The sequence below is a fragment of the Balaenoptera acutorostrata genome, chromosome 6 (assembly GCF_949987535.1).
Source record: "Balaenoptera acutorostrata chromosome 6, mBalAcu1.1, whole genome shotgun sequence".
Classification (NCBI taxonomy): domain Eukaryota; kingdom Metazoa; phylum Chordata; class Mammalia; order Artiodactyla; family Balaenopteridae; genus Balaenoptera; species Balaenoptera acutorostrata.
The window spans coordinates 20,214,220-20,237,361 of NC_080069.1; the positions used below are offsets into that span (position 1 = coordinate 20,214,220).

The window sequence follows — 23,142 nt, forward strand, 5'->3', positions numbered from 1 at the left end:
GGAGGGAGAACGACCAGGGAACTCACTTTTTAATGTTTGCCTTTAAAACAATGAATAATGTTTATAATGGTTTGTAACAAATTAATACATTAAAAATTTATGTCTCCTCTACACTAGACTCAAGTCAGTGAACAAATATTACATCCAGCACATTAACCTGTGCAGTGGTATGTAATGTTCCACAACCCAGCCCATTTCTTGGTGTCTGTTCTTGCCTTTTTTTTTTTTTTTTTTGCCCTTTTGCACTTACATAGAAATGAGAAGGGACTTCTTTTCCTGCATGCTTTTTATGACCACAAGGTAAAAGTAACAGAAGTCTATTCTTGCCATTTCTTTGCCCTTTTTGCATTTACATAAAAATGAGAAGTGGCTTCTTTTCCTGCATATACTTCATGCTTTTTATGACCACAAGGTAAAAGTGAGAGTCCATCCTCTTAGACTTTTACATTGGAATTCTCTAACAACTCAATATAGTACTGAACAGAAGAAACCACCCCTGTTTTCAATTACCTTATGTCCAAAGATTCCAAAATATTTCTTTAAAATAAAGTGTTCAGCAAACAAAATCCAAAGACAAACGATCTAGGGGTAAAAAACTAGGAAAAAACACTTGGAACATAAATGCCAGGGACTGGAATTCCTAATAAGTGCAGTGATCTAATAAACTACAGAAAGAAAAGACCTAATAAACTACAGAGCCCTGGCCAAACAGAGCAGGTAATTAAAAATGTATATGCATATAACCAGACAATAAACACAGAAAGTGCTAAGTATCCCTAGAAGTGAAGCTGTGTTCATTAAAACCACCCCCCAAAACTGGCATAACAAGTCCTCGTGACTGCCACGCACGGCAGACACCAAAGACTACGCTGGCAGCAGGTGTGTGGAGAAGCTAGCAGAAATGACAAGCCCGCCAGCTAATCCACAATACATGAGTAGAATAAAAGGATGAAGGGGAGGGAGGGGCTTACCTTTTGTTTTTACAAATTAAACTGGCATTTCTCTTTCCTCTAAAACTGGAAATACATGGTTGACCACGTATTAATTGACCAAAATTAAGATTAATCACAAAATGACTCAGCTTCAGGGCAGATGACATGGACAGCCATCTTTTTACACCAGACATCACTGATGACCACCCCCATCCCCAAAAGAGAAGATAGAGCATTTTAGTGCCTAGACCAGGCGCCTGCAGCCCAGAAAGGGGGCAGGGGAAGGAGCACGGGGCAGAAAGGCAGTGGGGGAAGAAAAACAAACAGGCAGTGCCCCTACTGCCCTGTAGGCTTCCCTCAAGCCAGCCCCAAGGGGCAGCGGCCAAGTCCAGATCTTTGCCCCTAAGATAGCACAGGGACCAAGGACCAACCTTCGGCTGGATCCCACTGAGGCTTCTACAAGGTGTCAGCTTTGCTAATCTGCGAGATGGACTGAGAAACAAAGGGATTTTACCTGTTATCTTGTGCCTCTCGAAACTTCCCAATTGTTTCTAGGAAGGAGTCTTCAGAAATCTTGGCTCTGAAAATAATGGGAAATGAGAATATTTAAACAGTTAAACTGTCTACATAAACTCAACATCACTTCTGGAAAGGCACTGAAAACAAACTCCTGCCTTCGCTTCTGGAGCCCTGCAGCTGACTCTCTGACCCAGGATGGCTTGGCACTTGTTCACTTGTGCAAACAGGAGGAGGTAGGGAGTGTGCAACTGCTCACCCAGGAACAAAGGAAGTGAAACCTGTTGGTCACCCAGGTGCTGGAGCTGGTCCCCAACCACTGACCACCACCACTTCCCTGCAGAACAAGCCATTTCAAATACAAGCCAGAGTCACTGTCAGCTGAGAGTCCATCAATCAGAAAAGTATCATCTACTGGCTACTGACTTCAGATATGTATCTTTTAGAATTCATCTTCATTGAAATCCAAAGGCACCAGGCGATGAAGGAAAAAGAGATACAGATAACATATTCACGAGAAAATGATTTCCTAAAAAACCCATTTAATTCCCTTTTTCTTTGTTTTTGATTATTATTTTTAAGCCAAACAAAGAATTTCCACAGTGGTATAGCAAGTTTCTATATTGTATTTGTTACCCCTTCCCAGTGCAGGATAGAGCCCTCAAAATAGGAATCCCCAAGTCCAGTAAGATCACAAACTATCAGACAAAGAGAATCAGAATTGCAAAACCAGAGGTCACAGTGTAGGATTAATGAAGGTTTAGAGGCTGGTTAAATGGATGTTGGCAACTCTACGACTGCAAATGATCCAACATATTTTTTAAACCTCAGAATCAAGCTCTAGCATTTTTTTGTGGTTGGAATTATGTTTTTCTTTTGCTTCAAGGGTTTATACAATTATTGCCATTTTTCTGAAGACAGCTGAGAAGTAGGAGATGCTCCTTGGAAACGCCGTTGATGCCCCATCTCTCCCACACAGCGCCCCCGCCCCCCAGGGAGTGGGACCATCATGCCTGCAGCCCACACACTAGTTTGCACCCCACTCTTACATGTCCACCCAAGCACACAGTTTCCAGGGCCACCCAGGGCCCCTCAGTGCCCAACAGCTCAAGTCAGCAGATAAGACCTCAAAGTGACAGGCAGAAATGGTTAGGATTCACCCGGCCTCACTGTGATGTACTGCCTAAGACTGGGTCTGGGTCTTTCCCACAGAAGCGACTCCTTCTGATGGCCAATTTATAAGCAAAAATATCTTCAGATGAGCAAGCAGGTAAGTGTCCTGGAAAAAGTTATACCCACGCAAGACACAGAACCTATGTCTTCTGTTTTAAATGCTCTTCTGGGCAAGCAGCTGACACAACCGATGGACGGCAATGGGCAAACCCAATAACTATGGCATTTACCCGTTCACACGGGGCTTTCCTAGCACATGGGCAGGCGGGGCCCAGCAGCCACCTGGGGACTGCTGAGAACTCTTAAGGAAAAAAGAAAGTGAGTCACCCATAAATAAGAGGTTTAGATAAACAATGTGAATACTAAGAATTTTAAAACCAAAAAACTTCTCTCTTCTAGAGATTCAATAAGTCTTTGTCACTTCAATAAATAAAAGCCCAGAGCTGCTTGTTCTGTGGTTGGACAAGGCGCGTATCATATTCACCCTAATTTCATGGTCTTGAGCAACAAGTGACAGCAGGCTAGGGTACCTGTGTGTGTGTCTTAATCACCTCACACAATGCACTTGGACACTGGCGTCCTCATTTTCTCCCTTCAAGCCAAGTCTCCATATCTACCCTCCATCAAAGAGCTTCTAGCCCCCAGGTTCCTGAGTGAAAATACTCGCTTCTGGCTCAGTCAACCGAGAGGCCCTGAGGGCCCCCAGTTGTCTGCACCCTTTACCACAGCAATTTTTCTCCTTTCCCAACATAAAAACCCACAGGCTATAATTAGTTATCACCATACTGAAGAATGCAAAAGACATGCTCTGTATGCAATTACTAACCATATCATTCTGACTACACATCTCCTCTGACTATGCAAACCTGCTTATAACGCACATAATGTACAGTCCATTTGCAAAAGAAAGGAATGGAATCAATCAGAAGAGAGATAAGTGTTTCCCTCTGGTACACAAAGGAGAAACTTGGCCTTTACCTCCCACCACACCCCCAATCCTGCAGGAGAGCATGGGAGCCCCAAGGCCCATGCCCCGATGGCAGCTGTCTCATGACCATTTATGACAAAAGTGCAGGGCCCAGGTGAAGGGGGTCTTCATTTTGCATGCATCTTGCCTACATTCTGCCAATGTGACCTCACCTTCTGAAGGCCCCTTGCCTCAGCAGTAACCCAGTGTTCTCTTTAGCGCGTGGAAAAGACACAGTGGGATGGGGCCAGGCATGGGACATGCTGTTGGGTCAGAACGACCTGGGTTCCAGGCTTGGCTTCTCCATTTTCCAGCTGTGTGTCCTTGGGGAAGTTACTGGGCTTTTCTGTGCCTCTGCCTCCTCATCCAGAAAGTGGGCATAATAATAGTACCTACCTCATTTGGTTGCTGTAAAGATCCATGAGTAACTTATGTGAAGAGCTTAAAACAGTGTCTGGCAGCTTCCTAGCACTGCATAACTATCAACTACGACTCTTCCTACCTGTGAAGCGGAGCCAGTTATACCTAACTTGTTAATTACCTACCTTGAGAGACATAAATATCAGGGTTCGGCCCCCAGCATGCATAAGCACATTCCCCATTCCCCCTGACCAAGGCTCTACCAGCCTCCTCCTCTCACAGGGAATTCAGAGCTCAGAGCCTGGGTCTGCCTGGGGTCACGTCCACAATCTCCTGGGAGCAGGGCCCCTGCCTCTGCGGTTATGGATGGGGAAGGAGCCTTGAGCCTCATCTGCTGAACTTCCTCACTTCAGCCCAGAAGCCCACGCTGGAGGTGTCTGGGCAGTGTGAAATGGGGAGATTCAATCAGCACTCCACCCACATGCCCTGTCTGGGGTGGGTTTGCACATTAGTGCAAGACACCATTTCCCACCTCTGAGAAGGGCAGCAACGAGACAGGCTGGCTAAAATGTACGGTGATGAGGGGCCGGGGGCAGCATTCACATGCACTGGGGCAACTTCTCTGGGGGCTACTGGGTGACACCTGCCAAGATGACACGTCCAGACCCCCTGACCCAGCAGTTCTCCACCAGGAATTCAGCTGGACACACCCCCAACGTGTACAAGATGCCCAAGTACAGTACGAGGCTGCTGACAGGAAAACTCTGGAAACACCTAGAAGTCCATCAGTCCGTGCGCATGTGGGCACATACATGCATGTGTTTGTGTGTATGCACACATGTATGCACACTGCACATGTGTGCGCTGGTTTGTGTATGAGCTGTGGCACATCTACAGGATGGAATACTATGCAGCTGTTAAAAATAAAGCGATCGCTGAGATGAAAGGATGTCCAAGATACTTAGTTCAGTAAAAATTACGGTTCCCCACAGTGTTATAATATGTTCTCATTTGTGCAGACACAGGGTATGTAACCATTTGCGCATGCACATAATTTACTCAAAACTATTTGATTCGATCAGCCCTTAATCCAAGGATCTGCTGGCAGTGAGCGACTAGAGAGTTGCTTTGGTCTGGAGTAGGGGTGTATTTCATTTTTTACTATGTGTATTCTTTAGTACTATTTGAATTCTTATCTTAAGCATGTGGTTTCCTAATTAAAACACTTTAAATCCGATATTAAAAGTAAAATATATTCAATGTAAAAAAAATTAGAAAACAAAAGGTCAGAGAAGAAAACATTTCTGGCAATTTCAAAACACAGGTTATCGTAACTATTAAAACATGATTCCCTTTTTGAAATTTACTAAAGTCATTTCATTAAAATGGAAGCTTTCAAGACCAGCAAACAGACTTTACATCATTTCCAGCAGTTCCAACGTTCTGTTGGACCTATTTATCCTAAGAAAACTCAGACACAGAGGAAAGCATTTTGGTGCAGGTGAGTGCCGCAGACCCCGAAGTGGGAGAGGCAGGCTCACAGCCATGCAGCAAGAGGAACAGAGACCACCTGGAACTCAAGAAAGAAGAAAGGACCAGCAGCCTGTGGGCGGCTGAGTTGGGGAGCAGGGAGAGGAAGTGAGGGCCCGAGCATGAACTGTGCCCCATGAGTCTCTGCATGTGACCCCATCCCACGTGATCCAGGGTTCCCCAGCACCAACTTGTGACTATGCGATGTTGCATAGTTAAATATGATAATGTTGGACATTCAGATCGTTGTCAATTTCCCTACTTAAAATTCATTTTTAAAGACTGATTTTAACAACCAGCGAAACTTGAGCTAGAAGCCCTTCTTTCTAGAATGCAGAGCCTATTTGCCGAGGTCGGGTGGCACAGAGAGGACACCGTGAGAGGGTCATCATAAGGCTCTCTCCTTACATAGGTGGGGGCCAGGAAACACTTACTTCATCATGCTCATGGGTTTGCTTCCTTCTGCTGGGAAATATTGCACATAACCTTCATAACATTCATTTGACTCACTTCTCAGTTTTCCATGAGTTGAGGTATTTTGAAAAGGCATATTTTCTATGATATTACACAGTCAACATCTAGAACATTTTTTATACTTCTTTCAAGCAAATTAGATGCCTTAATTCAGTCCATGTTTATTCTCCCGTGGTGGCCAGAGCGCGGACTCTGAGGCCAGCCTGCCCAGGATCAGGTCTGGTGCTGCGCCTTCTCAGCTGTGTGACCTACAATAAGTCACTACCCCCTCTCCCCCAGGTACTCCCCCAGCTCCTCCACCTCCTCCCCAGCTACTCCCTCAGCCCCTCCACCTCCTCCCCAGCTACTCCCCCAGCCCCTCCACCCTGCCCAGCTACTCCCCCAGCCCCTCCACCTCCTCCCCAGCTACTCCCCCAGCCCCTCCACCCTCCCCAGCTACTCCCCCAGCCCCTCCACCTCCTCCTCAGCTACTCCCCCAGCCCCTCCACCTCCTCAGCTACTCCCTCATCCCCTCCACCTCCTCCCCAGCTACTCCCCCAGCCCCTCCACCTCCTCCCCAGCTACTCCCCCAGCTCCTCCACCTCCTCCCCAGCTACTCCCCCAGCCCCTCCACCTCCTCCCCAGCTACACCCCCAGCCCCTCCACCTCCTCCCCAGCTACTCCCCCAGCCCCTCCACCTCCTCAGCTACTCTCTGCAGAGGAAGCAGCATGACTGACGAGTTGTAAAGCACATATACATACTACAAGAGTGCACACTGAATCAGTGTTAACACAAGCGACACTGCGCTGTTGTGACACAGTGGGGACACTCCCCAGTGCTGGGGAAGGCCCACCAGAACCTCACAGCCACACTCAGCCACATCCTAGCAGAAACGAGTGTGGGGGAGAAGCAGGTGTTTTCAAGCCAACACCAATCCCCGTGCTAGCTCTAACTGTGATTTTGCCTAGATTTAAAGCTTTTCTTTCTAAAACGCACGGCCACGACGTCAGCTTTTACTACCACCCCCTGCTCCATGAACCTGAAAAGGTCTAAACTCTGGGTCCATCTGACTCCAAACTCGATCAAGCCCTTTCTTTGACAGCCTGACTGGGCTGCCCCAGAGCGACCTCTGCCCTCTCTTCCCAAACTGTGTGTGGGCACCACCCCAGGACTCCCCCTCAGGCCGCACCCCCTTCCACCCCCGCTGTCCACCCTCCTACAGGGCTTTGAGAGCACGCGGCCCAGACTCACCTACAGACATCTTGGTTGGAGCCCCCTGTGCACCCGGAGTCCATGTGATTTCAGGGGCTGAGAACCAGCAGAAGTGCCACCACACTGCCTGCCTTTCCCAGGGTGACCCTGCCCTCCTGCTCCACGCACCCCGGCTGTGCCCTGCTGGGTACATTTCCATCATACCCACCCCCGGAAATCCTGGTTGTCACTACAGCTTGGCTCATGGGCCAGGGCAGCCTGAAAACTGCCCTCAGAATGCATGCCTGGACTTGACTGAGCTTCGCTTACTGGGTCCTGTGAAAAGTTATAAGCAAGAAGAATAGCGAACGTCCCACCAAAAGGTAAAGGTGAGAAAGTGACTGTTCACAAGAGCAAAGCAGGCACTCCTGCCAGACTCCACCAGCATCACTCACGACGGAGGTTTCTACCACGCTTTGCCGCACTCACCCACGCTTTGCCGCACTCACCCCTTGCACTGTGAGTGACCCAGGGCACGTACGGTACCATGAGACAGGAGGTCACTCACGTCCCTCGTGTGCAGCTCTCTGGGGTGTGCACATGCCTGACCATAAACACTGGACACCTGAAGGAGCCCTCGGCGTGGGTCAAGAGACTTGGCACCGATAACGGGGCCGCAGCCGTGCGGACCCCTGCTGCCTCTGGGAGAGGCAGTAACTTCCACTCCCCAGCAACCTCCGGATCCTTCAGAGCCCTGAGGAGATGGGTTTCATGTGCTGCTGCTGCTGCAGAGAAAGAGACTCAGAAAATGCAACAACTGGCCTGGAGCCAAGATCAGAGCTGGGACTCCCTCCCTCCGGGGTCTCGCATTACCCGGAGGCCTTGTCAGCACCTCCGGGGCTCAGGACGGTGCATCACACCGGGGGTGGGGCGGGCACGGCACAGTGAGCAGGACAGAAACCGCTCTCTGGGGAAGCCTCGTGTCTCCAGTTGGAGCTGGTGCTCCTTCTGCCCCAGAGCCGGCAGCTCCCACCCTTCCTTCTCCAGGGACTCAGGGCAGAGATGAGGGGCGTCCCTGCCGCACGGCTGGCACTTCAGAAACAGTGGTTTCTTCTCTTCACCATTTGGTGAAGACGTCACATAATCTGCCCAGAAAGAACCATCTGGACTCTGGGGCTGGCGGAGGGCTGCACTCAGGGCTGCCTGGGGCAGTATCCTGCACCCCCAGGTGCTCACGGCCCCCTCCGAGTGTCCTCCGGGAAGCACGTGCGGTTGCACCAGGGAAGCAGACGCCTCCTGCCCTGCACAGGGCCCCCAGACCCAGCCCGGCTGCAGAAGGACAAGAAGGTCTCTCCTCTCGGCCAAGGCGGGAGGGACGGGCCTGCGAGCCTCACCAAGCCCAGACCCAAGCGGGGATTTCTTTTTTAAGTCCAAACCACAAAATGCCACTCTCTCTGCCTTCATATCTAGTGATTCCTTAAAAATACACAGCAGAAGTACAAAGTCAGGCCAGCTCGACCACAGGCCATCATCCAGCTCGAGTCAGCAAAGGCCGGAGCCAACACGAGGCCCTCTCCTTTCAATCCTGCCTCCCTCCCCGGACGTGGCCTTCCCTCCCAGCTTGGCAAAACCCATTAGGGAACCCACACGCTCCAGCAAAAGTGCCGTGAAGCCCCAGGTCTCCTCACCCTGGCAGGACACAAAGCAACAGCCACATCCCATCATCTTGGGCTCAATTTCACCTCAGTATTGACTTTAGACGTCCAACTGTTCTCTACTGTGCACATACCCCTCGCACAAACCTTTGAGTCTGATCCGCCGGCTTCCACACCCCTTCAAGGGGACTTCAGGAACGCCAACTCAGCCCTGGGCTCGGCTGAGCACCTTGCAGCAAAGCCTGTTATTTTGAGACTCTGCTGCCTCTGTACGGTGGTCAAACCACACCAGCCCACACCTAGTCAACGGTGGACCAAGGGGCCTCTGTCTGTCTGACCCCAAGGTGCTGTGGAAGCCGCCAGGAAGGTCAGAAGGGCACAGAGTCCAGTGAGACGGCCATATTGGAAAAATCAAATGCCTGTATCCCTCCACATGGCAGGAAGGTGCCTGGGAGTCACCTCCGCTAGAATTCCCAGTGTGAAGCGAAGCCCCAGTCACAGCGAGGCATCTGAAGTACCCACACACGCCCCACAGTCCAGGAATTCACTCTGAAGTCGCCACACACGGAAGAGACCACCCACGTTTCACAAGCCACTGCTGGCCGGACCCGGGTCCTATCAACCTGCAACCTGCCCGGAGCCCAGTCTAATGGCCCCGGGGCCCGCAAAGGCCCTGTCCTTTCATCAGATGGAATTCCACAGCGGACAGGGCGTTCCGTTTCTGAGCCCTGTGTCACCTTCCAGATGATTCAGAACGTGTGAGACACGGAAAAGCGGCAGCTGGTGCATCACCGTCACACCGTCATCTTCCAGGCGGAAAACTCCAGCTGAGGGGTTAACCAGCCTCGCTCTGTCTCCTGCCGCCCCCAGGAGGCACCTCTGCTCTGGGACCACTGCTAGGGAGCGGGTTAGGAATGAAGCAGGAACAGAGGCAGAGAGAGGGGTCTCTAGCCAGGAGGTCTGTCCTCCCCATTCATGGGAACCAAAATTAACTGAAAAATCTACATGACATTCTGAACATCCTTAAACCACATACACGAGGCCACCAGCTCCACCCCCCCCCCCCCCGCTAGGGTCCTGCCAACCTGTCCCGGTGGAGGACGGTATCTCGGCCCAGAATGACTGGGCCCAGAATGACGGGGCACAGGGGCAAGGCACCTTCCTCAGCATCGGCCGCAGTTACACCAGGTGCCCGGTCAGGGAAAGGCCTCTGAGCGCTGCACACATTCGCCCCCTGGCGCATGCTGGGCACCCGCGTCCAGCAACAAAGGACACGGGGATGGGATGCAGGGATGGAATAGAGGGGACCCCAAATGTGGTTCTAGAACAGTGCCAACCGGAGGAAAGGACTTGGTTTTCTAACATTTCAGGACCCTTTTTGGTAAGATGCATATGGTTTTAAAGGCTGAGTAAATGTGAATAATTGTGCTGCACTAATCTCTTTTCTGACCATCAGACTTACTCAGCTGATAGAAAATAGGGGTGTGTGCACACATCAAACATCCCCGTTCTGTTGAGGGTGCCAAAGCTTGGAGGACTCACTTCCTGCCGAACTGGACCTGGAGCACGGCCATCTGGCTGTGCCATCCGCCCCCGGAACAACCACGCCTCCTTGGGCGACCCCTGCTAAGACCAACCCGAGGCCTGGGCGAGGTGCCGGGCCTCCTCGTGAGCATGTAGTCCCACGAGAGACACAGGGTCAGGCCTTTCTCATCCAGCGGGTCCCTGATGACCGCTGCGTCCAAGGAGGTCCACCTGACCCCTGCTATCCTCATGTCATGGGACATGGAGCAGGAACTCATAGGGGGCAAATGTCCACCTGCGGAGGGTCCGGCAGGTGGGTCCGTTGGGTCCCTCGGGGTGGGCTGCTGCCCCCTGGGGTGGGAGTGTGCGCCTGGTGGGCTGGCCTCCGACAAAAGTGGCTTGGTCCCGGGTCCTGGGAATAGGTGCTTCCCTTATCTGCAAAGCTGGCTGTGGGCCAGGCCTCACCCAGGCACTTCTGCTTTCCCTGTGACCACAGAGAAGGACGTGGTCTAGACAGATGCTCCTGGTCAGTGTGGGCATCACTTCCCACGAAGGTACTTTCCTTATGCTCCCAGCGGTCACAGATTCAGGACGCTGCCACCCCCACTGCCACAGCTTCCCTCTGGGCTCTACACTCAGTGCCACCAGTCAGGTCCCTGCTGGGGACGCCTGAGTCACTGCATGCTGGACACAGCGAGGGACTCAGGCAGGCCTGTGATCACCTGCTGAGGGCCAAGTCCAGGCAAAGATACGGGGGCCGGGCATACCTGCAGGTGCCCAGGTGGGCGCTGGGCAGCAGAGCAGACGGTGGGGATCCTGGACCAGACGCCAGGCACGCCCCTCAGAGCTGCACACATGCCAACCCGGTAAACCCTCAGAGCCCCCAAGGACCTGGCCCTTCATTCCAGACAGGAGGAAACTGAGACACAGACAGCTCTCAGCCCTGCCCGGCCTTCCGCCTCTACCAGGACGGCGCTCTCCCCTGCACTGGGACCCTGACAGCACTCACGCCAGCCCTTCCTCCAGGTGTGGGGTGATGGGCGCCCCCAGCGAGGAAGTGCTCCCAGAAGAGCAGAAAATGAGCTCCAACCCTGGGCTGGCTGTGGGGATACCAGGAAAAGCAGAATTCTCGTCCTGATCTTTGCCCTTGTCAGCGGCCAATGGGGCTTCCCTCAGGGCTGGCTTGGCCCGGCCCTGCCTACCTTCCATCAGCCCCCTGGCGTCCTTCTCAGCCTCCGGGTGCCTCACAGCCCCCCAAAGCCCTGGGTCTGGAAATTGATAAGGAGGGGCAGGGAGGGGCCCCTGGGTGGAAGTCATTCATCTCAGGCCCAGGAAGCAGCGCAATCCAGGGCACCGACAGCCAAGGTGGCCCAGCTCCTTCCGCAGCAATGGTCACCAGGCACCCGACCACCTGATGCAGGTCTGGAGGCAGCTCCCCCTACCCACCAGGGGCCCCCCAGCCAGCAGCCACACCCTCTCCCCCTGGTTACCTCTAGTCTGAGCGTCACTCATCACCTGTGAGAAGCCAAGCAGATGCATGGGGTAGCGCTGACTTCTCCAGTATCACTGCAAGAGCCTTCCCAGGGCGGGGCCAGGAAGGGAGTGAGTCAGGCCACCTATGACCCCAGGAATATACTGCCGTCTCACAGGGACTCTTCCTTCCAGCAACCGTGATCATCATCAGATATTCGCAGGTAAGAGTACAAAGGGTTGGAAACTTTCAGAAGCCACGTCAGTGTCGAGCAGTGGGGTCAAGTGTCTGAAACCCACCGTCTCACCCCAGGCCTGCTCCCCACGTCACCTCGCCATTCCTCAGGGCTGGGAAGCAGAAATTTCCCCACTCCCATGTCGGAGACCCTGACCTAGGTGGATCACATCGTGTTAGTAAACACATCTGCCTAACTGGGCTTATTTAAATCCAGTTTCTCATCAAAATCTCAACTTGTTCCAAGTTAGGAGCCCAGCGGACACTTTGTAAAGGACGGTTCTGGCCAAGGACGGCAGCTGCATCTGAATCTCCAGGCCATCCACATGTCCCCACCTCCAGGAGATGCCTTTCCCCAGGGAAGTCCGGGAAGCACGCCCTTTCCAAATAAATGCACTTTGCTAACTAGGTCAGGCAGGAGTGCACACTACCCATCGTTTCTTGCTAGCTTAAAAAAAAGGCATAAGAGTGAAATGAAATAATTCACACACACTGCAGCCTGCACAGTGAATGCAGAGTGACTAGTTTCATGCTCAGAAGAATGTGGTTTCTGTTCACTGTCAAGCTGTTTCAGAGGGGACATTCCGAAAACTCAATTGACAATACAACCTCATTAAAAATTCTATAACTACAACCAAAGGGGAGAGGGAGATGGGAGGAATTGGGAGATGGGGATTGACATGTATACACTATTCATAGTATGTATAAAATAGATAACTAATGAGAACCTACTGTATAGTACAGGGAACTCTACTCAATGCTCTGTGGTGACCTGAATGGGAAGGAAATCCAAAAAAGAGGGGATATATGTATACGTATTGCTGATTCATTTTGCTGTACAGCAGAAACTAACACAACATTGTAAAACAGCTATACTCCAATGAAAATTAATTTAAAAATAAACAAATAAGAACTATGTTAACAACAACAACAAAAACAACTCCATAACTACAAAACTTTGGAAAAGACATTTCCCAAGTTGCTGCTTCACCCTGACCTGTGGTCAGAGGGGGGCACCCAGTGGGTGGCTCTCCAGGAGGCTGCCCAGGACAGGCTTCAGGCTTGGGATGGCAACCACACCCAAAGCATCCATGGGTGACAGAAGTTTCCAGAAACATTTCAGCCACAGGGAGGGGATTACTCAGAGGCGAGGACATACATAACAAGGCTCTCCCAACTTGCAGACCAGAAACTCGAAGCTCCTGCTCCAGCTTGCCCAGCCTATCCCTGGCGCCCTGGCCCCCTACCCTGCGAGGTCCCTGGGGCATCTCTCTGCTCTCTCCAAAAACCAGGAGAGCCACGCTGGGTAACCCCCCTCCCTCCCTCCCGCTCATGCACGGAACCCGCCATCAGTGGATTACAAGCCCCTCAGTCTTCAGTGGGAAACAATTTACTGCCTTCCTGGAGGTGCCTGCTGCCAGGCTGCAAAGCCTCCCCTGACACCCCGACCCTGGCAGGACCTGGCACCTGGCCAGCAGCACAGCCCGTGGACCACGTCTTCCCAGGCCAAGGGGACCTGCAACAGTTATTGCTCACTGGTGAGGGCGGAGCTGGGCCTGGCTTTCTGGAGGAGTCTAACAAGCTCTGCCACGCTTCTTTCCTCGGACTCAGCAATCCTACAAGTTCAAAAGGATGCCAGCCCAGGAATATTTATCTCCATGTCACTTGAACGAAAATAAAAATTTATAATCTAAATGTACACTCATCAGGAACTGGCTAAATAAATAATATTACAGCACGCTCTGCCATCAAGTTAATGCTTGTTGACAAATACGGATGAACACAATATATTATTAAATGCAAAGAGGAGACGATAAAACAGTACTTAAATGTAAGCTCATTCATGTAAAAAAATAGCCAGGAAAGCTCAGGCCCAGAAGGGTGTGGGCACCATTGCTCCAAGCACTCGCTGGAGCTCAGTCCCTGATCCCAACAGGGCAGCATTACCTGCCTCTGCAGGGGAGCTCTCTGGGGCCAAGTGCACCTGATCTCGGAGCCCAGGGCACCAGGCAAGCTGGCCATGACCGCCTGTCGGAGGTGGAGAGGGGCCAGGTGCGGGAGGTGCTCAGTTCTGGGCAGGGGACTTCTGGGGCATCTTTAAATATTTTCTTTAGACTTTTCTGTATCTTCTAATTTTTTTACTTAGGAAATGCCTTTTTCAGTACTTTTCTTAAAAAACAATCATGTCATTTCCAAACAACAGCAGCTTCTCCAGATTCTTTCAGTCGTTTGGCCCCTAGGCCACCCCACAGCAAAGGGGAAGGTGGCCCCGAGTCCCCCCAAGTGCAGTCCTGCCATCCTCACGGCCACATTCCAGTACTTCCGGTCCTCAGCCAGACCAGAATCTGCACCTTCAAATCCCCAGCACGACTCTGGTTACCCATGTCTCCATGTCCCAGTCACACCACACTCCCCTCTGCATCTGTGCTGCTCTGCCCCGTCAACTCTGACCCGTCCATTTACCTACCAAGAGAGACGTAAATTAGTCTGGGTGCTGGGCCCAGCTGCCTGGGTTTGAGCTCTGGGTCCCCTTACCAGCTGTGATGACCCAGGCCAGCTATTTAACCCCTCAGCCCCTCGGATTCTGAGCTGTAAGACAGAGCTGGCCTCAAAAAGTACGTGGGTTACTATGACACCACTTGGCATGATAGATGGTAATCACTAATGTCAGAGATGATATTAAAATCTACCACGGAATGGCCTGGGCCGTTTGCTAAGCCTTTAACGAGATCATCACACTGTAGCCGCCGAATCCTGCTGAGGGCAGCAGCCATAAAAAACCAATTCTGCCGGGACTTCCCTGGTGGCACAGTGGATAAGACTCCACCTGCTAATGCAGGGGACATAGGTTCGATCCCTGGTCCAGGAAGATCCCACATGCCTCGGAGCAACTAAGCCCGTACGCCACAACTACTGAAGCCCGTGCGCCTAGAGCCCGTGCTCCTCAACAAGAGAAGCCACCGCGATAAGCCCACGCACCGCAACAAAGCGTAGCCGCCGCTCGCCGCAACTAGAGAGAGCCTGCGCACAGCAACGCAGACCCAACGCAGCCAAAAATAAATTGATTAATTAATTTTTAAAAAAACCACACACCAACTCCGTCAAATTTCACGTTTTGCTCTTTCGACAACAACCTTTCCCCAAAGAAACTGATCAGAGAGGGAAGGAGCTTTGTCCTTGGCGTCTGAGGAAATCCACCTCTTTCGCACACCTCCAAGCAGCACTGATCTCAGCCTGTGACTCTCATGTCCTGTCCTAAAAGATGTCACCCTGCAGGGTGGCACCTGCTTACCGGAGGACACCTTGGGACAGGTGTTGCTGATGAGAGCAGCTGCCTCACGCAGTGACCTAACATTCATACTCCACAGCAGAAAAGAGTAAGAAGACCCGTGGAAGGGAGGAGGGCGCTTGGGTTGCCCCAGAGCCAACCTGTGAAAGCCAAGGCCAGGAGAGGCATCCCCTGGCCCTGCCGGCGCACCGGAGTGAGGCCCACACGGGGACAGCGGGAGCAGTGCCCACAGCTCCAGGCGCCTCAGACACCTGCACTGGCTCAGTAATCACTTCCTTGATTTCACTCTAAAACATTCAGTCACTGGGATGAGTCAGCCGTGGCCGTCACCGAGAACGCTGTCTCTCAGAGAATATAAATCAAACGGCCCTCGCCAGCCTTGGATGCGGCTGCCGTTGGGTCACCGAGGTCTTACGTGGCTGGCTTAAGAGCCTCTGAAGAGATGAAGAGCCATCAGAGCCCATAACGGGGGAGGGGCTGGCACGGAGCGGTCCCCAACAGCCAGGCGCGGGGCCTCCCGAGCTGGGCCACGCACAGCTGCTGCCGTGCCTTGTTCTCCATCCCTCCACCTCCACCCTCAGAGGTCCACGTCGTGCCAGCCCCGTGAGAGGCACACCCAACCCACAGCCCTGCTCCCGTAACACCTGCGGTCCGGGGGGAAGAAAGCCCTGATCGACGGTCACACGAGGACCCAGGTGCAAATGCCCACGGGCTCTGTGCAAACAAGACAGAATCCGGGGGGGCAGGGCCAGCGGAGTGAGGTCAGTGCCGACCGGGCAGCTCCCCGTGCCGCTCTGGGCAGTGCTTCCCGCACCTGGAGAGCCAGGACGGGACCCTGGGGCCACCTGGGAGCCCAGATCTGAGGGGATGAAGTCATGCCCACCCTGGTGAGAGCCCCGGAACACTAAAACACGGAAGTAAACGCCCTCCAGTGTCCTCTCCTAACGGCAGCAAGGAGAACTCAAAGCCAAAAGAAAGCCCATGGGGCTGAGCAGCGCACCCCAGGACAGGTGAGCCCGGAAGCGTGAAGACTGGAGCACACACCCCACGCCATGCCAGGTCCTTCCTAAGACCACAGCCACCAGCTTCCCCTCCACAGGTCCTGCCCACTCCAGGGTTCAGTTCCCCAAGTCCCCGGCTGTCTCTGCACCCCTCGCCTAGGGCCCCCCACGTCCCTGTACAGCTTGGCCGCCCCCTCCTGTCTCCCCTGCCATTCCCTGTCCGGAGAATTCTCCAGCGGCCACAAGGATCAGCAGGTTGCCTCTGCTCACCGCTCAGACCTCACCTCTGCAGTTCCTTAGTCTCTCAAGGACAGTTCCTTCCCATGGGGAATTCTGGTGCCAGGGTGAGGATGGTGAGTTTGAGTCCTGCTCAGACGAGTGAAGAACCTCAGGAAACAGGGTGCTATCCCATTTCTACCAGATCTCCAGCAGCTTCCTGGGCCTGTTTCCCCTGCCAGGGAGCTCTGAGCTGCCTCCCAGGAAAGAGCTTGAAAACACTCTCCACACAGCTCCTGCAGAAGCTGCCTGGTCATCCACGGGGGACTCCAAGAGCAACGTGAAGCCTGGGCTAACAGACACAGATTCTAAAGGACCAAACACACACGTGCACGTAAACACATCACACCTGCCCACACGGGCACACCTGCCCACACAGAGACTGTGGAATTGAGGGAGAGTGGAGGCTGAGGTGGGCAGACCTCCCGTGGGCCCCACTCTCCCGCCTCACGTGGGGACTGCTGAAGGTGACACACAGGCAACGAGAGGTCCTGGGATAGAGGACAAGAGCGAAGCCCCAGAGCACAGGCGGGCCTGACCTTCTCAACCTGAAGGTCCCAGGATGGTCAGCAGAGTGTCCTCTTCAACTGCATCCTGGGGCAGTGCCTCCAGCCAGCCCGTGGCCAGGTCCGACCCCGTGCAGGGCAAGACAGGGCCACGGCCACACCGGCCTCACACCCACGACCGTGCACTGGCATCTGGATCTCCCTCCTCTCCCTGGAGTCACCAACGCAGCATGAGATGCCCTCTGGCGACTCGCAGGTCCCAAAAACTAGACTTGGATTTGGTGGTGCAGAATGATCCTTAATAACCACATGAAAATTAGGTGAGTTTCCAAATTGAGGCTTTAATTAAACACAACGACAATCCCCTCACACTCCTTAGGATGGCTACAATCAAAAAAACAGAAAACAAGCATTGGTGAGAATGTGGAACCCTGGTGCCCTGTTGGTGGGAATGTGAAATGGTGCAGCTGCTGTGGGAAACAGGGTGGAGGGTCCTCAAAAAATGAAACACAGAACTGCCACATGATCTATTAATTCCACTTCCACTTATACGGCCAAATGAACTGAAAGTGAGGTCTCAAACAGATGTTTGCACATCCATGTTCATGGCAGCATTATTCACAAGCCAAAAGGTGGAAGCATCCCGAGTGTCCACTGATGAAGAAAATGTGATCTATCCATATGATATAATAGTATATTCTCCAGCAGGGAAAAAGGCTTTCAGCCCACATGCCTCAGACACCCCCGCCTGCTGCCCTTCCACGGTGGCCCAGCCAGGTGCACCATCACCACCCAGCACTGCACCTGGCACCCAGGGGCACCATGAGCCGACGAGGCAGTCACTCAAAGGTGTACAGAGCTGAAACTAACAAGAAAACACCAGTGTTTGGGGATACTCGGTCCTCAACCTTTCCACACCTCTTCTCTCCAGGACAGGAGAGCGACAGGAGAGGTACAACAGCTCCCCTGCACATGGAGAGAGGTGGAGGGTTGGGCGGCATCTGGAGCATCTGAGACAGCGCTGGAGCACCAGCAGCCCCCTTCTCTTCTAGTACCTCTGTCCCCACTGACTCGGCCCTTCCGCCGGTCCCACTCCACCGGAATGGACCTCTGCAGGTGGAGAGAGCTCACCCAGTACTGCCATGTGGGAGCAGGGCTAGGAGCCGTCTCCAGGCGCTTGAGTTCCAAGATAGGCCAGACCTTGGCCGAGAGACATAATGATACTTCTGAAAAGTGGGCTCCGATAGCCTACACAGCCAGCCAGCCAGGCCTGTCCCACGTCCACCAGGTTCCCACTCCCTAGATGCTCCACTCCCATCAAAGGCTGGGGAAGCTGAGCGCCAGGCAGGGTCAGGGGCCATGGTCCTGGTGACAGCCAGGCTCCGGGAGACTTCAAGAAGTGAGGACATCAGCAGAAGGCTTCTGGCCACCTTGTAGACTGAGGCTCACTCTTCCCACCAAAATCTCCTGGGCCACACGCTCCAGGCTGACAGAGACCCAAGGTCAGCTGGAACACATGTTTTCGTAGGTGGTATGCGCAGTGTGTGGGTATGGTGTGTGTGATACGTGTACACTGTAAGTGCTTTGTGGTGTGTGCACAGTGTGTGGTGTACGTGGGTTTACGTGGCGCGTGTGTGGTGCGTGTAGAGTGTGGGTGTGCATCTGCATGTGTGTATCCTGAAATAAAGTAAGAGCTGACTGAGAACCCTGGAGAGACCAGGGTAAGAGCTGACCACAGAGTTACACACGGATGCTGTTGGTTAAAAGAAAAGGAGGAGACCTGACTGGGTCACGGTTCTCATGGTTTGTTGGGAAAGAGACTTTCCCTCAGGGTAGGGTCTGGGAAAAGTTTCTGATACAGTCTTTACCTGTTAGGGGACGATATCAACAGTACCTCTGGCGGAAAGTGTAACCATTTCCAAAAGCTTGTTCCCGCATTAAACCCACCTGCCTCCCCACACACAGCCGAGAGTACAGCCAAATCCCACCCCAGAGAGGGCACTTCCACCAAAACCCAAGTTCACAGAATCCAGGGGTACGGTATCCTGCACACCCAACCCGGTAAGAACCGGTAGGGTAGGGTGGGGGGTGCTGGTGTAATACTCAGACCTTCTTTCAGGAAATTATATAGAACAAGCCAAAAACATCCATAAAGGAAACGAATCCGCTGGCCTGGCTGAAACAAAGCTAATCTAGAGCCACACAGATGCTTCTCGAAACCCGTAGCCCCATTGAGGGGCTAAGACACTAAATCCCACAGAAACATATAAGCTGGAAAAGATGTGTCCCAGGTCCCAAGCCACAGCAGAAGAAGGGGCTTGAATCTAAAGTCCAACTGGGGTAGTTTGTTGAATTAAAAGGTCACATAAGCTAAACTGTGTCACTGGAGAGGACACAAAGAAGGTCTGTGACAGGGCATAATCCAACCAGAGGCAGGGCCGGGACTGGGAACACGGGGGCACCAAGGCACCCAGAGCCAGGCTGCTGGGCCCTGCACCTGAAACCAGCAGCAGCCCGGCGAGCACCAGGGAGGGGGTTGGCCGCAGGGCCCTGCTCGCTTCTCCTGCTGGGCACCTGGGAAGGCGCTCCTCCTGCCCCGTTCACACTGTCCTCTGTCCTCTCCGACCTGCATGCCTGGGGCCCATGGCTGCTCACCTGGCCCTGAACGCATGAGTGCCTCATGCACAGTGCACACTCGGTCAGGTCCCTGGACAGGAAGAGATGCTGGACCAGGGATGACGGATCCTGCCCCCGAGCAGGGGGCTCCTTCTCAGTGCCGCTGAGGTCAGGGCAGAGCCCCAGCTCCCACTGTACAAGTCCCCCGAGACACACCACCTCCTCCTTCCCTCCTACTGTTAAATCCTACTGTCCTTTGCAAGCCAGCAGGACTTCCAGCCGCTTCTGAGCTGCTCTAAACCCCTGCAGCACCTGCAGTCTAGAAAGTGACGCAAAGCTCCATGCCAGGCCAGCAGTAGCAGCAGCGGAGTCCACGGGCACATTCACGGCCCCCCAACAGCATTCCAAGTTTGCACAAGCTACGTCTGCTTAAGCCCTCTAGGTACTTCTTACCTAAAGTTTGAATACCACTGGTCTACATGACACAATTTCACACTAGATTTTATATTTTCTTTGCTGCTCAGTAATGGTTTCGTTTATCTTGTCTCCATAGGTGATTGTGAAGCTCCTCTTGGCACAAAACCACATCTTAACGGACCTACATTGGTTTCCTATGGCTGCTGTAAAATAATACCACAAACTTGGTGACTTAAAACAGCATAAATTTATTATCCCAACTGTTCTGGAGGTCAGAAGTCTGACATGGGACTCACTGGGCTAGAATTCAAGAGCTGGCTGCATTCCTTCTGGAGGTTCTGTGAAGAATCATTACCTTGCCTTTTTTCAGCTTCCAAAGGCCTCCTGCATTCCTTGGCTGGTGGCTCATTCCTCTACCTTAAAGCTAGTAAAGAGCACAGGCCAAAGAGCCCACTTGAGCATAAGGTTTATTTTGAGCTGAAGGCAACTGAGAACAGCAGATACAAGAAGAGCTCCCTGCCCTCCCCCATTTGCCTAAAAGCAGGACATAAATTCTCTCTGTAAAAGTGTACCGGAGATGACACTGAGATGAGTCTGCATAATTAACCTTACTAAACATCCTTTATCTACCATATGCTTCCTAGTCACCTTCCCACAATTTACTATCCCTAGGGACCCAACCCCCCTTGGCTTTGTCTTGTCACTTCAAAATTTATTGCCCTTTGTTAAAGTGATATATAAGCCCCAAGTCTAAGTGCTTCTTTGGGTTTTTACTTCTTTTGTGTGAAGCCCCCTGTGCATATAACAATATTAAATTTTGTATGCCTTTCCCCCCATTAATCTGTTGTCAGTTTAATTCACAGGCCCCAATCACCGAACCTAAGAGCAGAGGAAAAGTTTTTCCTCCCCTACGCCAGCAGCACAGCATCTTCTCTCCTCTCTGCCCTTCTGACTCTCTTATTACGATCCTGTGATTACATTGAGGGCCTACCCAGATAAACCAGGATAATCTCCCTATCTCAAGATCCTTAACTTAAATCACATCTGCAAAGTCCCTTTACCGTGTAAGGCAACACAGTCACTCCAGGGACTAGAATGTGGACGTGTTTAGGGACCTGCAGACCCCCTAGCAGAGCCCTACTGCCATTCAGTAATGTGGCCCTACAGGGCACAACTCCTGATCTTTCTCCTAGAAAAAAATTAGGTTTTTAGGTGGTCTCGCAATTTCTTGATACTGAAAAGTAATTAAGATTTACTTTTTTAATACTGGAAAGTCCAAACAAGACCCATCTGCCTTTCAGGGCTGAGTTAGCCAGCTGGCCTGAGAGCTAAGAGTCCACGTAGGTGCCGTGTTGGATGCGGGCGGCTGAGAGGGGAGACCGCCACTCCTGCACACCCTCCATGAGGTCAGACAGAGCTGCTGGAGATGCCAACACAGAAATCCAGGCTAGGAAAAGTCAGGATGAGGGCAATCGTAAAGTAGCATGTATTTTAAGAATGCTGGTTGAATAAAAATGCAAATGATTGTTAATAGGAACTAGAAAATAAGAAGGAAACCACACATTCCAAGGTAATCTTGACTTGATGAGTCATTCAGATGCAAATTTTATCCCAATTTTGGAAGGATTACAAACACCCCCATTCACAGCCCTATTCCTATGTTAATTCTAATCTCAGAACTCTCCCTCCACAGTTCCCAGCCTGGGCACTTTCCTGGGCACTGTCTCTTTTTATGAGGCCCTTAAGCACAGGCAGCTTTTTCAAGCTGGCACGGCAGTTTCTGGTGTGTCTCTGGCCACCCCGCACCCCGCCCCGTCCCGGACCCCCAGGGACAGAGCCCTCCCCAGTTTTCGGACTTTCACACACTTGAGTCCTACTGGACTCAAGGCCCGCGGCCTTCATCGGCTTCTTACCAAGCACCTAGGAAAGGGAGAAACCAAGAGACCTAAGCAATCCAAACAATAAAGGGAGGTGACAAACACTCCCTGCCCTATATCCACATCTGCTGTGACACGTCCACAGGGACCTGAATCAGCTGCCCAGGAAAAGGACCCAGGAGCCTGTCCTGGCCAGCAGAGTACCTGCCCTGCATCACAGCCTCAGCCCTGGACGCCTGCTGACCTACTGGATGGACAGATGGACTTCTCACAGACAAACTCCTCCAGTCCTCTAGAAGAGTGACTGGTCATTCAGGCCCTGGTCACTCGGGTGGGGGGATAGGACACCTGCCTGCTTACTCAGCCCGCTCCCATTCAACTGAGCCGTGAGAAGCGGGAAAACAAAACCCCATCGGCACGAATAATAAGAAAATGCTGGGATGCACTAAGTACTCAGCCTTACTGTACACATCTCCTTGTCAATGAAATGGGGATGACTGGAACTCATCCCAATTATTGAGAGGATTAAACAAGGTGCCACATGTCAGGCACTCAGAACTAAAAAACCATACTCTGATGTTTATACATTCTTCTACCCGGTAGTTTATAGATCCTTCTGGATTCTTCTAGTAGTAAATAACAAATCATACCACCCGGAAAAAAGAAAGGAAGAAAAGAAAATGCTGAGCCTCTTGGCAGCAAATCCTAAAGAGCCAAGCCCCTGCCGCCCGGCCCAGCGGCCTCCCCTCTCCCGGGGCCACACTTGCCAGCCGGCTCCCTGACCCCACCCTGGCCACGGGCAGGACAGCGCTCAGGATGCGGTCTGGCCCGGCCGCCCCATCCTCACGGGGAGCTCTGCTGCCCAGGGCGTCTGTCCTGACACCTGGGTCTCCAGGGTGCAGCCCGGGTGGGGCCACAGGGACAGGCCGCGGGCAGCTGGGCCCACTGGGGCCACGACAAGGCGCCGTTCAGCAGCGGGACAAGGCCCCGCAGTGAGCCTCCCTCGGGCCGTGGAACACGCTTGCCCCATTCTTGTCCCTTTCAATGGCCGGCTGTGCTCCAGCGATGTGGGCCTGATTGTTCTCCTGTGTGGGCTCATTCAGGGGGGCGGGCAGGGCCAGCCCAGGCCGAGGGAGGAGCCAGGAGCTCCTGT

General features: G+C 52.7%; 1 protein-coding gene across 10 annotated transcripts in view; it reads right to left on the minus strand.

The window, feature by feature from the left end:
* SEMA4D (semaphorin 4D) overlaps positions 1 to 23,142 on the minus strand; it is a 123,237-nt gene that overhangs the window by 48,842 nt on the left and 51,253 nt on the right. For 9 of the 10 annotated variants that reach the window (XR_009008680.1, XM_057548862.1, XM_057548864.1 and 6 more), the window contains one exon: positions 1,447 to 1,512. The gene's annotated coding sequence lies outside the window, so the exon portion shown is untranslated. Of the gene's footprint in view, positions 1 to 1,446; positions 1,513 to 7,183; positions 7,241 to 23,142 lie in introns of those variants that run through there. The other variant, XM_057548860.1, reaches the window with a different exon arrangement.